At 34.4% G+C, this 13,742-nt stretch overlaps 1 protein-coding gene across 1 annotated transcript in view; it reads left to right on the top strand.

The window, feature by feature from the left end:
• Positions 1-4,729: 4,729 nt before the first annotated feature.
• Positions 4,730-13,742, top strand: part of LOC115441695 (protein windpipe) — a 53,037-nt gene continuing 44,024 nt past the window's right edge. The window contains exon 1 of the mRNA XM_030166584.2: positions 4,730-4,984. The gene's annotated coding sequence lies outside the window, so the exon portion shown is untranslated. The remainder of the gene's footprint in view (positions 4,985-13,742) is intronic.

The raw sequence follows: 13,742 nt of genomic DNA, 5'->3' as shown, positions 1-13,742 counted from the left end.
TCATACTCCTGTGCTGGTTATAGTATACTTTTCATCACGCTACAATTAATAGGAGCAGAGCAGTGAAGGGAAATGTTGGGAAAACGGGAGATGTTACTCCATTTTTTAAGCTTCCGCCGCGTGTACAACCTTAATTATTAAAGCTACACAGAAATCATGTATGACGGAAATGTTCGCCTTAAAATTGTATAAAAAATATCCCACGACAGCATATGTCTATCTTTTATGGTTGACTCACAATAACACGTGTAGCTCCCGATAGCTTAGCAGTTCGAAGCTTTCTCATTATATTTGTCTACTCTTACGTTTATAACACTCTCAGTCAGCCCCGGGTCTAGAGGGGGGGCAAGCCAGGGCCCGTGCCCCGGGCGGCGAATTTAGAGGGCGGGAAATTCAAACTTGGCAGACGAATACACATTTCATCATTAACGCAACTTTGACTACTGCGACATCTATACTCTATACTATTATATAAAGCTGAAGAGTTTGTTTGTTTGTTTGTTTGAACGCTCTAATCTCAGGAACTACTGGTTCAAACTGAAAAATTATTTTTGTGTTGGATAGCCCTTTGTTTGTGGAGTGCTATAGGCTATATATCATCACGCTATACCCAATAGGAGCAGTTCAGTAATGGCTAATCTCAGGAACTATCGGTTCGAACTGAAAAAATATTTTTATGTTGGATAGCCCTTTGTTCCTGGAGTGCTATAGGCTATATATCATCACGCTATGACCAATAGGAACGGAGCAGTAATGAAACATGTTGTAAAAACGGGGAAAATTTATTAGTTTTGAGAGCTTCTGTTGCTTGCGCTGCGTAAACAGTTAAAGTTATGCAACAATGATGTATGACGGGATTGTTCCTCTTAACCCGGCGAGCGTGTGGCGGGGTATGTCATACCCCCCATGTTAATTACTGGCGTATATTTTTTGTGCCTGACTTTCAAACTTATAGTCTCTTTGAGTAGCTGGAGTTACAGGGTTGCGGAAGGTAATAGTGGGGTGATCACAGTGTCGCGGCAACCTGCATTCGAGTTACACGCTTCCAAACTGAGTTCGGGTACGTGATACCCCGCCTCATAGCTGGTGTGACAAAAACTAAAATTGCTTTTTCTGCTATTTTAACTTATTTTCTTTGTTTAATTGTAGATTTTAATAGAAAATGGATGTTGAAAATAGAAAAAAACAACTTCGGGCTATGATAGAAGATGTAATTACTAGAACAGGGTTTCGCAAACTTTTATTTAGTGCGGACCACTAATGCCACCTTATGCGACCTTTTTTGCGACCAAAGTCGTAATGTTTGGGTTGATGTTGTTCAGTTGGATTCTTAAATTTGTTTTTACTAGCAGTTTACTTCTGTATTTATTTTTTAGATATACAAGAGTGCAAAAGCGTGCACTTTATAGTTTTTCTTTTAACTTTTATTTTACTTGCGGATCCCCTGAGAGGGGCCCACGGGCCCCCAGGGGTCCTATGTTTCGTGAAAATCAGGGCAAAGACACTAAATGGACCAATTTCATCCGTAACTTAGGCTTGGCTTTAGTTTACGAACACCTGAAGATGTGAAAAGACAAAAAATATATATTTCGATTTATATACGTCAGAGAATTTCTTCCCAGATCAACAAATCACTTTCATCGACTCAAAATGTTCCTGGTCATTTTATTAGATGTAGAGATTACCCCAACAAAAATAATCATAAGACAAAATACTCATGAACAAGCTGAGGAAAGGCTATTAGTGTGGAGCATGCAATGTTTTTTTGCAAAAACTGCACAGATTTTATCTCCAGTTCCTAAGATGTTCCTAAATTTTTTTGTGATTTTTTTTAGTTTATAAAGAAAATTATTTCATATTCTATCATACGATTAAGTTTTTTATCATAAAACTGGTTTTACTTTAGTTCCTTTTAGTTTTTAAGAGACTGAAAGTGTTTGTTTGAAATTTAAAGTGACTTATTTCCATCGAGGTAAAAAATAAAATTGTTAAAATGGCGCGATTGTTTTATTTCCAATGCGTTATGATGGTATTGTCTTATTATACCAAAAAATAAATAGTATAATACTTCTTCAGAAACAAGTTTTATAGCCAATTTTTTTAAGGGGTATGTCATACCCTGCCTCATACTTCTTGTTACATTTTTTCACCACATGCTCGCCGGGTTAAAACGTTATACAAAAATTTATTATAAAACAAAGTCCCCCGCTGAATTTGTCTGCCTGAACGTGTTAAACTCAAAAACTACCCAACGTATTAAGATGAAATTTGGTATGGAGACAGTTTGAAACCCAGGGAAGAACATAGGCTCCCGGGAAACTATTACTTTTATAATGGGAAACTTTAGCCTGAAAAACTTTATAACGCGGGCGGAGCCGCGAGCAAAAGCTAGTATAAATAATAATATCAGCCCTGTATTATATACTTGCCCACTGCTGAGCACGGGCCCCCTCTACTATTGAGACGGATTAGGCCTTAGTCCACGACGCTGGCCTAGTGCGGATTGGTAGACTTCACACACCTTCGAAATTCCTATAGACAACTTCTCAGATGTGCAGGTTTCCTCACGATGTTTTCCTTTACCGTTAAAGCGAACGATAAATTCACAAAGAATACACACATGATTTTAGAAAAGTCCGAAAAGAGACAAAATCCGAAAAATAGTTTTATTCAATATCTAACATTCATAAACATAAATCATTACACATATATTGTTGCATTGTTTTAGTAATATAAATATTGTTTGTGATTTCTAAATGCAAGGGCTTATTAATTTTTACCTTAAAAGAATAACTTCAAGTAACTAATTACTCTTCATAATTGGCATGCCAAATGGTGTAATTATATCAATAAACAAACATCTAAAATATCTTGAAACTTGTACCAAAATCACATAATAAAAACCGACAACTATTAACAAGATAATATTGTTATTATAACAGAATTAATTACGAGTTTCAAATACATTATCGCATAGTATGCTAGTGATATTAATATTCAATGACACCTCATTATGGATTACTCGGTGAAATTCGATTTGACATACTAGTAGAGATTTAGCAATAATCAAGTTGTGCTGATGAAAATGTTTTTGTATCAGAAATTACTGCATTTTATGTTTGACTTGCAATATTAATGCAACATGAAAAACATTGATGTTGCTTAAACGACGAAATGACGTCCGTAAAATGCAGCATGTATATTGTATATACAGCTATTAAACTTTATGAGATTTTTTCGACAATTTAATAAACGATCAGCGTATCTAGCTTCCTCACCACAAATTTTTATTTCTTGATAAATATAGATTCGGATTGATTAATTCAGGACGATGCTTTGTCTTATAGAATTACGAGGATGATTTCATAAGCCATTGTGAGTTTAAAAATATTGCATAGTCTTACATTAAAAATATAAGACATGATTTTGCGATTAATCAGCGTGAAAAATCAAAATCAAAAGATGTATTCCAAAATAGATCAAGTAACACTTGGTATGCATCAACTGGTCTCTTAGATGAAGAAGTAAAAAACACAAATACTATTTTAGTCTGTTCAGTCCAGTTGTGAACTACTTTCAATGAGACTCATTACCTAGCCCTTCGGTGAGTGTTTACAAGTAAAAAAAGGTGGCAAGGCATTCCATCTTGAGCGTCAGCTGCACGCCATGCACCTTGCTAATGATTGGGTGAGATTCATCGGGCCGGACATCTGTTCCTGTCCATGTATCAAGGTCATATGGCAGCCGTTGGGCGAAATCTTAAGAATATTTGTGATGTCATATTTTTATTTTATTATTAAAACTAGATTTGCTTGCGGATTCGTCCAGGTGTGAGTTTTTTCCGGATAAAAGTTCCGCTGTATATTTTACCGGGATAAAGGACTCTTTGTCCTTTCAAAGATCTCAAAATATCTCCATACCAAATTTCATCGAAATCCACTCGGTAGTTTTAGAGTTTATCGCATTCAGACAGACGCGGCGGGGAACTTTGTTTTGTAATATTTAAAGATAAAACATAAACTGACGTTTTAATAAAACGCTGCAATGCGCAAGGTTATTACCAAAATAGACGGTCAAGTGACGAATGTCAATTACTCATTATTCTGCGAAATTAGAATATTTTTAAATTTTGACCCTAAAAACAATAGTCATCGTGATTACGTATCTTATGGCATACTATGATACAATATCTAATAACATGGTAACATAACAATCAAACGTGTGGACGTAACCGCAACGCGAGGCGGAATAAAAAAAAGTTGGATTCAGTAAAAGGCAATACGAATAGCTGAGGTGGCGCGATTGTCGTACGATCTTGAACCGAACGCTCGTGTATTCCTACTATAGACACTGTGTTGGCTTCAATACTGTAATATCTGTTGGATACGTCCAAAGTTTTTTGGTTATGAAGCCGATTCCGTAACTTACTTGAAAAATAAAAATACTTCATAGCAATGTTTGGTATATATTTGTTATTGGCAACATCGATTGCATATTGCAACGGCAGAAGGTAACAAAAAAAAGAATTCAAAAAGAGAATCCGTCTCTTTAAATTAGTCAAGTTGCCAATCGCCAGCGATGAATGCATGCATTGTGTTCTTTGAAAGAAATTCTGATAAGCTTCCCGGCAAAACTGCATAGAATAGAGCCGGGTGAGTGCGGGATTTATTGTATGCCACTATTTCATGTCTAGTCACACAGAAATCGTGTTTCGTCAGCGACAGCGGTGCGTTGCGAGTTGCGGCCGGCGACCAGCCAGTCCGCACCGATACACCGGCTTGACACCACGCAGTACGGAGCGCATCTAGGCGTAATATCGTAAAAAAAGCCGGCCGCGCTTCGAAAGTGACAGTGCGCAGTGAGCTGAATAGAGTGATCTGTAAAATATATCGGGACTTGCATTTTGCTGTTCAAAGTTCGACATCGAAACGAAGTATCGACAATACGACTGTTTATATCTTAATTAATTTGCACGATATCCTTGGTGAGTACATTAGCTTTTCATTTAATGTATTTAATTAGTGAAATAAAATTTAATTGATTGCTGCCGGTTTATAATAAATTTCACGTCTCATTTCTGAGTAAACGGTGATTCCTAATACCTACGTAACTTTTAATAATTTTAGTAATTTTCGTGTATCGCAAGACGTGAAAAACAAGTTTTGAAGGTTCATCTACATCATTTTGTGTAACTACCTACGTGTACTTTTTTCTAAGTTTTTATTAGTGTTGCGTGTTTTGTGACGTGTTTGCTTCAGTTCGAGATGAATCTACGGAGATATGTTGGTTAATTTGACACGCTATTATAGTTGTACCACCCTACGAGTATATTTCTTGGTTCTTTTAACACATTTATTCGTAACTAATAGATAAGTTATCGCCGAATGCGCGTAGATATAGGCAATAGCTTGTTCTACTTCTGATTTAGTACCCACTAAATCAGATAAATTGATGATGTATACCTATTTATTTTTATCATATAACGGTATATGTAATTCCGTTTATGTTTAAAGTTATCAGTTACTTTTAAAAAGGTTTCCCACATTCCATTTTTGAAATAATTAACGGCGTTTTTGGGAATGAATTAAGTACTTCCTTTTTAAGGTCTGTTCATGCCCGTACGATTGTCGTTGCTGATTGATTTTAAGGTAAAATGGATACCAGGTCCTTTATCGCGATTGGCAGCGATAAGGGTATCAGTAGTTAGGAAATAGCTGGAAATAACTAAACCGTAGTTCGGAATACAAATTTGGCTATCGTATAGCGATCATTTGCATAGTAACACGTCTCTATCCCATAGGGGTAGGCAAATACTATGGATTGCTACTTTGCACGATTCTGACATACTTCTCCCTTCTACATTCATCAATCTTTTCATGCATTGCCACCGGTTCAGGATACTTTTGATCTGGCCTTTACTAAGAATGTCAGATATCTGAAATTCGCAGGTTCGGTGCGGTCGACCCCTACCGGCTCTGCAATCCACATTCGCCTTATATATCCATTGTAGTCTCCTGTCATCCATCCTCTCAAAATGCCCAAACAACATTTGCAAAGATATAATAAGAAATAAAATATCTGTTCCAAAACTGGAATGAATGTAGTCACGAGGGGTGTGACAGTTATTGTTTTCAACTAAATTATTATAGGCGAAGATAAACTAATAGAAGAAAAAAGTAATTAACTTCATAACGGCTAATAGCCACTCAACATCTTACTGCTAGCTTATAAACAGATGGAATGCTTATTTGTGTTTCTAGAAAGTAAGATAGATAAGAATACTTTATCCGTGAAGTTTAGTTATCTATCGGAGGGTCGAATATGATTATGGATATTGTTGCGTTTCGTTTTTGGCAAAGATGATTGTAGAGCTATTGCTATACGTGACTAATAAGTCATTGTTATAATAATATATGCAATATGTTATTTAAATTGCTTTACGTAAAATCGAATGTAATGATATTGAAAAGAATAATAGTTGAAAACATTTAAATAGTATCCTTTTTTTTAAAACATAACATTAATACTTAGAGCTAAAATAAAACGTTCCCGCCAGTTCTCAGTATTCCTTCGTTACTAGATATTGAAAAAGCAGTAATAGTTAGCGTAACTTTTACTGACGAGTTGTGATAGCTAACTCTAGTTAAATGATAGTAAGTTATTGAGACCGACTGTAAGATAATTTAGGATTATTAATAGGTGGGTACTATATAGACGGACTTGCTTCAATGCTTGGTCACATAATTAATTGTTTGGATTGCCTCGAAAATATCCGGTAGTTAGCATTTGAATTTAAACTTGCAGTGCTGGCATATTAACTAATTGGTTGATTGAAAAACTTCTTTTTTTACTATAACAGTCTACATGTTGGTTATTTTTGGTATTTCAGTTTTGACTCAACTCTATGATAGAATAATTTATTGAAATGATTAGTTTCTACTTTCACGAGCATTTTTAAATATTTATTTCGATGTGATTAAAGATTATTACATATTTTTAATTTGATATGTACACATTAACGTGGATTTTTATATGTTATATTGGTCTTTACGTGTATTGCAAATATATTTTAAACTGCCCAAACAAACAATTAGCAAAGGTCAAAGTGATATTGATTATAATATATTTTATCATTTGAAAACTAACAGTCATACAAGTGACTTATCTAATGATTGAAATTATTGAGGTATTTTTGACTCTCTTAGAAATACTGGAGTTTCAAAAAGACGGATTTGCCTTACACAGAATAAGTATAATCAGTTGATTTCAGTGATATAAAATTTATTCGGCGAATTATAAAACTAGCTTTTGTCTTCCAGTTTTGTTAGTTGGTCTATGGTTTGTGGTGTTATTGCGCGGGCTATTAAATTATGAACCGGTGTTAGACCGCAGTTAGGTCGTCGCTACGCTATTACTGCAATAGCAGGGCGATTAAAACGTTTTCTATTAACCTTCCGACTCGACGCTTCCTTATTCTCAGCGGTTAAACCGTTCCGAGATTTGCTTTGAGAGAGGTATAAAAGTAAATATACAAAATAAAAAATGGTTATGTTATTTATAGAAGATAAATGGCATATCTTCATATATAATTATTGATTTGAATAATATAATTTAAAAAAATAATATTTGATTGCATTTTTAATGTTTTCGGTTTATACTGATTGAACGAATAAAATGAATATCAATATCTTTTTAATTACTAATCGGCGACAATTTCCTATTTCGGACGTTATTTATGTGCTCAAAATGATTTAAATCCTATCGAATATTTTTAGACACATTAAAATGTGGTCTCGCTTTTTATATTTAATTATAAAAACCATTAGAATATTATCTTCACTCCTAGAACACGATTTAACCGGATATTAATCACATTGCGGTGTTTTTTTGGAAATATAATTCCGTTTCAAACAGGCCAGCTGACATTGCTCTTGACATTGTTGCATGTCATATTACTTATTATTTTAAATGTCAACTTAATTACACTTGCATCGCGACAAACTATATCATTATAAATACCCTTGAATCTATTATTTATAGTTTTTGCAACAGTAATGGGATGATGCCGCTTCCTTTTCTTGAACTATAAAAATCTAAACAGTTGGTCGTTAAAAACAAATAAAATATTTGAAATTAGAATAAAAATTAAATGACATGGAATTCGAAATACGTTACGTGTCAATATGATTAAAATGTTTTCGTATAATCCGCCGCGTCGGTGACGTCACTTTTAAGTGAAAAACTCAGTTCGAGACAAATTAGCCTTAATGTTATCTCAATAGTAATTGAGAGTGTGATATGAGTAAATTGCGTTCTCGTGGATGAGCTATTGTTTTTTGTGTGCCAAGGTGAAGATTCATATCCTAGCGCAATGCAATGGATTTACCGTTGATTTACTCAAAATGTTTCACAGAACATGTTGCTGTTGCTTTGCTGATTTATTAATTTAATTACAGTTTACCACTTTACAAATTTAATAACGTATGCAGCATGAATATAGTTGTTTACTGATGTTTGATGACATCAGGTCTCGCCGCCCTATCATGAGATAACTATGAGACCCGGAACAAATATTTGCATATCACATAATTACTGATACGGATATTAACCTTACATCATGCTTCTCAGTTTTCTAACAGTTATTTAACGTAATTTTTAGTATATAAGAAAGTTGTAATATAAAAACAATGTTAGACTTTGTAACAACATAAATCATGATAAACACTATGACGTCACACGATAAACACCTCTAGATACTAGTAGGTTAAGGACGTCACATCTAGTTTAATTATAAATTGCACGAATGTCTCGCTGCTACACTTTTGTCACATTACCGAGCTTACTGGCAATTCATTGCGGATGTTCTAAATGTAAAAATAATCTATTTAATCGCAGGCCCAAGTCTGCGGGGATTCGAAAATATAACAATTCGAACGTAAAGACTGGCTGGTACGAACTCGCGGTACTTAACTGATTTGCCAGATAAACGAAGATTTTTTTTCGATTCGGAACGGAAAGCCAAATTGCTGGTAATAAAAATTCGAATCGCTGTGATTGGCGCGGATGGCCATTCGGGACGATTATGTTTCTACGGGTTTTTTGTTTATTTTGTAGTTTGCGGATTGTAGTTTGTAATTTCATTTGCTAACCGCTACATGTTATTTATATGCTGAAATGGATTGACCTATAATTATTTTAGAGGCACTCCAATTTTATAATGTTTGTTTGTTGGTAAATGCATTTCTGTTCGTTAAAATTTGCTAGAATAAAAAAAATGTTTTAAGATTTTTTTTCAATGTCAGAGTTTTAGAAATGTCAATAATCAAAGACTGGATTATAGGTAACTAAAACTCAACAGTATATATCAGAAAACAAACATATAAAGAAAATAAAAACAATACACTAAACACTAAAGGAAATGTAGAAATCGACAGAGAACAGTTCGTTAGAGATATTTAGAGATTTCTCGGAAATGTCTAACTACCGTAGCATAGCAAACGTTCAAACATTAACATGTTTTGGAAATGCATCGCAAATTCAAAACATTTTTTTTTTCTGTAGTTTAGAAACCGTATAATGCCAATGGTGTGATCTTGTTTAACGAAAGATCTTGAAGCTTTGTTTAATCTTCTTCTTCTTCTTTATTTTGGTTACCACCGTTTAAGTAAGTATGTATCTGTGATTTTGTCAATGTCGACTAATAGCAGATACAAAACAAAATAAAACTAAAAATCTATCTAATAAAAAAAAACATTTTGAAAACCAGATAGAGTTACTAGTTGTTTAATCTGGCTTGCAGTATCTCGCTATGATGGACAGGCACAAAATTCATAAAATCATAGAGAAAAAAATCGAATTTATTAATGGCTGTGATTTCGCAGTATTATGTGTCAAAATTAAAAATCGAATGATTAATGAAACCATAGACATATTTTACCAATTTTTGATTATTTTTAAGGTTATCTTACGTGTATTAATTTGTTGATAAAAGAGTGAAAACATTCTGCCCCTGTACTGTTCGACGGAATTTCGAGAGCGATAACAGTGGGATTATGTGCTAATCTGGTGATAAGTATCGGTGAGGTCGATGAAGTCACGGTTAGGTCAGAAATTACATAATTATTTAAGTGTAATTTGGCCGTTAGCATATAATATATTTGGTAACATGCATTGTAAACATGAGGCTTCAGATTCAAGATAATAGAGATGTGATGCCTTTGTGATTTGCTTCAGATCAGAATCTTTGCCTTACACGTATTATATTAGACGTATTGTATTTTATCTCCTTCATAAATTGATTGATGTAGCAATTTTCTTCTTTGTTAAATCAGTGTCTAAATTTATTAATTGATTTCGTTGTAATTATTTATTGTCTGCATAAAATATTGATTTAATTTGTATTTTATTTAGACACTGTTGACGAAAAGGAAAAAAGTTATGATAAATTAACACAACAATGATTATAAAATAAGTTGACATTGGGGTCACTTTGGAGTATATTTCAAACATAACATATTATTCACGCTAGACACAAAGTGTTAATAATGTGACGTGTTCCTGTGTTATATTTTTGTATTACGCGAACGTGATTGTCAATTTATAACATTTACTATTGTATGCTTTTTAGAAATACGTGACTGGCTTGTATTGATCCAACGCGAGACAAATTATTTGTGTTTTAATCGAGAGAATGTGATTCATTATTTTCTTACGCGGACTATCCTGTTAAACTTGTTTGTGGTACCGCGAAACATATGATGTTCGTGTATGGTAATATCCTTCTTAAATGTGCTTTTAAGGTCTAAAAGCGATTTGTCAGATGACTCAAATGTCACATTTACTCGCTGTTTGAGAGCTATCAGGCCGTTATGATCTGTCCGTGCTGCCAAAATGTCATGAGTTGAAACAATTTTATCTTTCCGATGCAGTGAAAGCATACCTACTTTCACCCCCTTCTCTGGTCGAAATAATTTTGTCCGCGATTTTGTATCAACACTTGCGCATGCGCAGAGCAAAAAATATTGGTGCCAATAGGTCTTTGTCCGATGAATAATGTCAGGTAATGCAGATTGCAATAGTTTCATGCGGACGGGCTGTACACTCGATGTCAGAAGTGGATTAACCGTTACGAAATGATCTGCTTTGATATGACAACCATATTTTATCGAGTGACCCATCTCTGTCGAATATTGTTTATTTTGACTACGATATTAATAAAAAAAATCAACTCATTTATCAATGTCAATGACCTGACTTGTTCGCGGTGGCCGCGCTTATAAACGGCGGCATAGATTTGAGTTGTTTATCCTAATGTGATTAGTAAAGCACTTAGATGTTTCACGTGCAAAAATTATTTTTAGTAAGATTAGTTGCCTAAAATTATTGAGATTTTAGGCACAGTTTCACAAATGATATAGTGCAGTCACATGATAAGCGACATTCTGAAATATTTGGAATTTCCTTTTTTATAGTAATTTTGTTACATTTTAAAATGCATGGATTTGACAGAAATAAGAACTTCATTTTCCTGTTGTCTTTGCGGGAATACAGGGACGTCGCTAAGGAATATAATTGAGTCCCACAGACGACTGAGTCCTTCCAATCAAGTACTAAGCGACACGCTACGTCATTTTATAAATTTTCTGACGTCCATATTAATCAAAAAATTACGTGAATACCGTTTGCAAATTAGTTACAGCCAATTATTATGTAATGTACCTATCGACGCACTTAGTACATGTAAACGGTTGGTTTCGGTTATTACAAATTATTTTTTCTCGGTGATTGTACTGTATCAAATTTCGAAATCTGCCTTAGACGTTTTGTCTTGCTAATCTAATTTATGCGCGCCATGCGGGCGTTTAGCTGGATTGTTTCAATGTATTAATATGTTCCGGTTGTATGAATATTGTGCATGTACTTTCGACTTGTTTTGAATACAATAATTGTGACATTGGTACTTATATATTTTACCGTTATTCTCTTTCTAAGAATTGGTATTCAACCGACCTCTTTGTTATTGTATTTAATATACAGGCTAATTGTAACTTATTGCTTGATGGGTTTTATGTGATATACCTATTGCAATAAATATGTACTTTAATTAAATGCTTTTTGATTTATAAGAAAAATTGTGGATACTATTGAAATTAATTTTACTCGCTTTTTATAATTTACGAATACATAGCTAACCATGTATGATATAAAATTATGAGTAAGTCAATACTAATTTAAATTAAAAAAGTTATAAGTCAATAATTATGTTTTTTTACTGAATTTGTTGTACGCTTGCTAAATTTAATAGTGATAAGGTACAAACCGATAAATCACAAGTAAAATCCTCTAAGCAAAACATTTAAAGTCTTCAGGTGCATAAGCAAATGACTACATATAAAGCTTCTATACATCACGTTTAAAAATAAAAAGGCGATTTTGCAATGAGTCAATGTCAATAAAGACCGCGAGTATTTTCGCGTAATTACTTAATTTTGTACTATCGCGGCAGTACGCTCAACCTGGTTCGGCGTACATTACTCAATTCAAACTGGTTTCAATGGTCACGCGTTGTGTAGCGCGACCAATGTATCGTGACGATAGCGTGAATGACATTCAATAAAGGTTAGTTCACAGTGGACGGACGAAAGCGACAATTTGTTAATTTTATTACATCTTAGTAATATGCATTTAAAGGTACGTGGTATAATTGAAAAGGGATTTTTATCTTGTTAATTAGTAATATTGCCTCCAGTGGCGTAGTTGTATTACGACTGCAGTGCTAAGGTCTCGGGTTCGATCCCGGGTCGGGCAAAGTGATATTGGATTTTTCTACTCAGTATCAGCCTGGAGTCTGGAATTTGTGTCCAATGTGGCGATAGGACTGCCTCTTATCACATCATGGGATAGAAATCAGACGGCGGTAAGTGGGTGCACCCATCAACCAGATAAAAATTTACGAATAAAAATGATGGACGTAGATTTCTGTCAGTCACTGCGGATATGTAAAACGAATTGTTTTATACTTGCATGTTAACAGACGTTTTGTTTTGAACGGACCTATGACGTCAGCCGGACAATTTTGTATGAGCATTCATTAAGGTGCGTAAATAGGACATCGACTGTTAAGTAAAGGTGTGTCCACGCGCTTCATTAAATGGGTCATAGGCCATTATGCCGATCGGGCACCGCAGTAGGCATTGTGCGTCTGTATTGTGCCTTCGCTGTACAATATTTCCATATTAAATGAAACTACGATACGCCACCGCATCTCGCCGACTTGCAGGTCCGTAATGGGTGGCCCCTATTGTTTGTTAATTGCGTTCTGTATTAAAACAGTTTGTTATTAAAATTTGTTATCAGAATTGAATATTTAAGTTGATTTTTATTTGTTAGTTTTGATGTATTCGAAGCTTAAGCTAAGTTTTTTAATCGTACAGATACTAATATATAAAGCTGAAGAGTTTGAACGCACTAATCTCAGGAACTATTAACCGATTATGAAAAAAATCATTTATAAGAAGCTGCAGTACTCCTGAGTGGTAAGGCTACATTTGATTGAAAAACATTTTCACGCATGCGCAGCCGCATGCAAAAGATAGTAATTTTACAAATTGGTTAGTTTCCTACATGACTTACGAGATATTATTCAGCCACTCTACCAATATCGTGTTCTTGCGACTTTATTATAAACTTATAATATCAGCCCTGTATTATATACTGTCCCACTGTTGGGCGCGGGCCTCCTC

Source organism: Manduca sexta, chromosome 25, assembly GCF_014839805.1.
Source record: "Manduca sexta isolate Smith_Timp_Sample1 chromosome 25, JHU_Msex_v1.0, whole genome shotgun sequence".
In the NCBI taxonomy this organism is placed as follows: Eukaryota; Metazoa; Arthropoda; class Insecta; order Lepidoptera; family Sphingidae; genus Manduca; species Manduca sexta.
The sequence above is the reverse complement of the archived record's forward strand: the minus strand, read 5'-3'. Positions and strand labels throughout refer to the sequence as shown.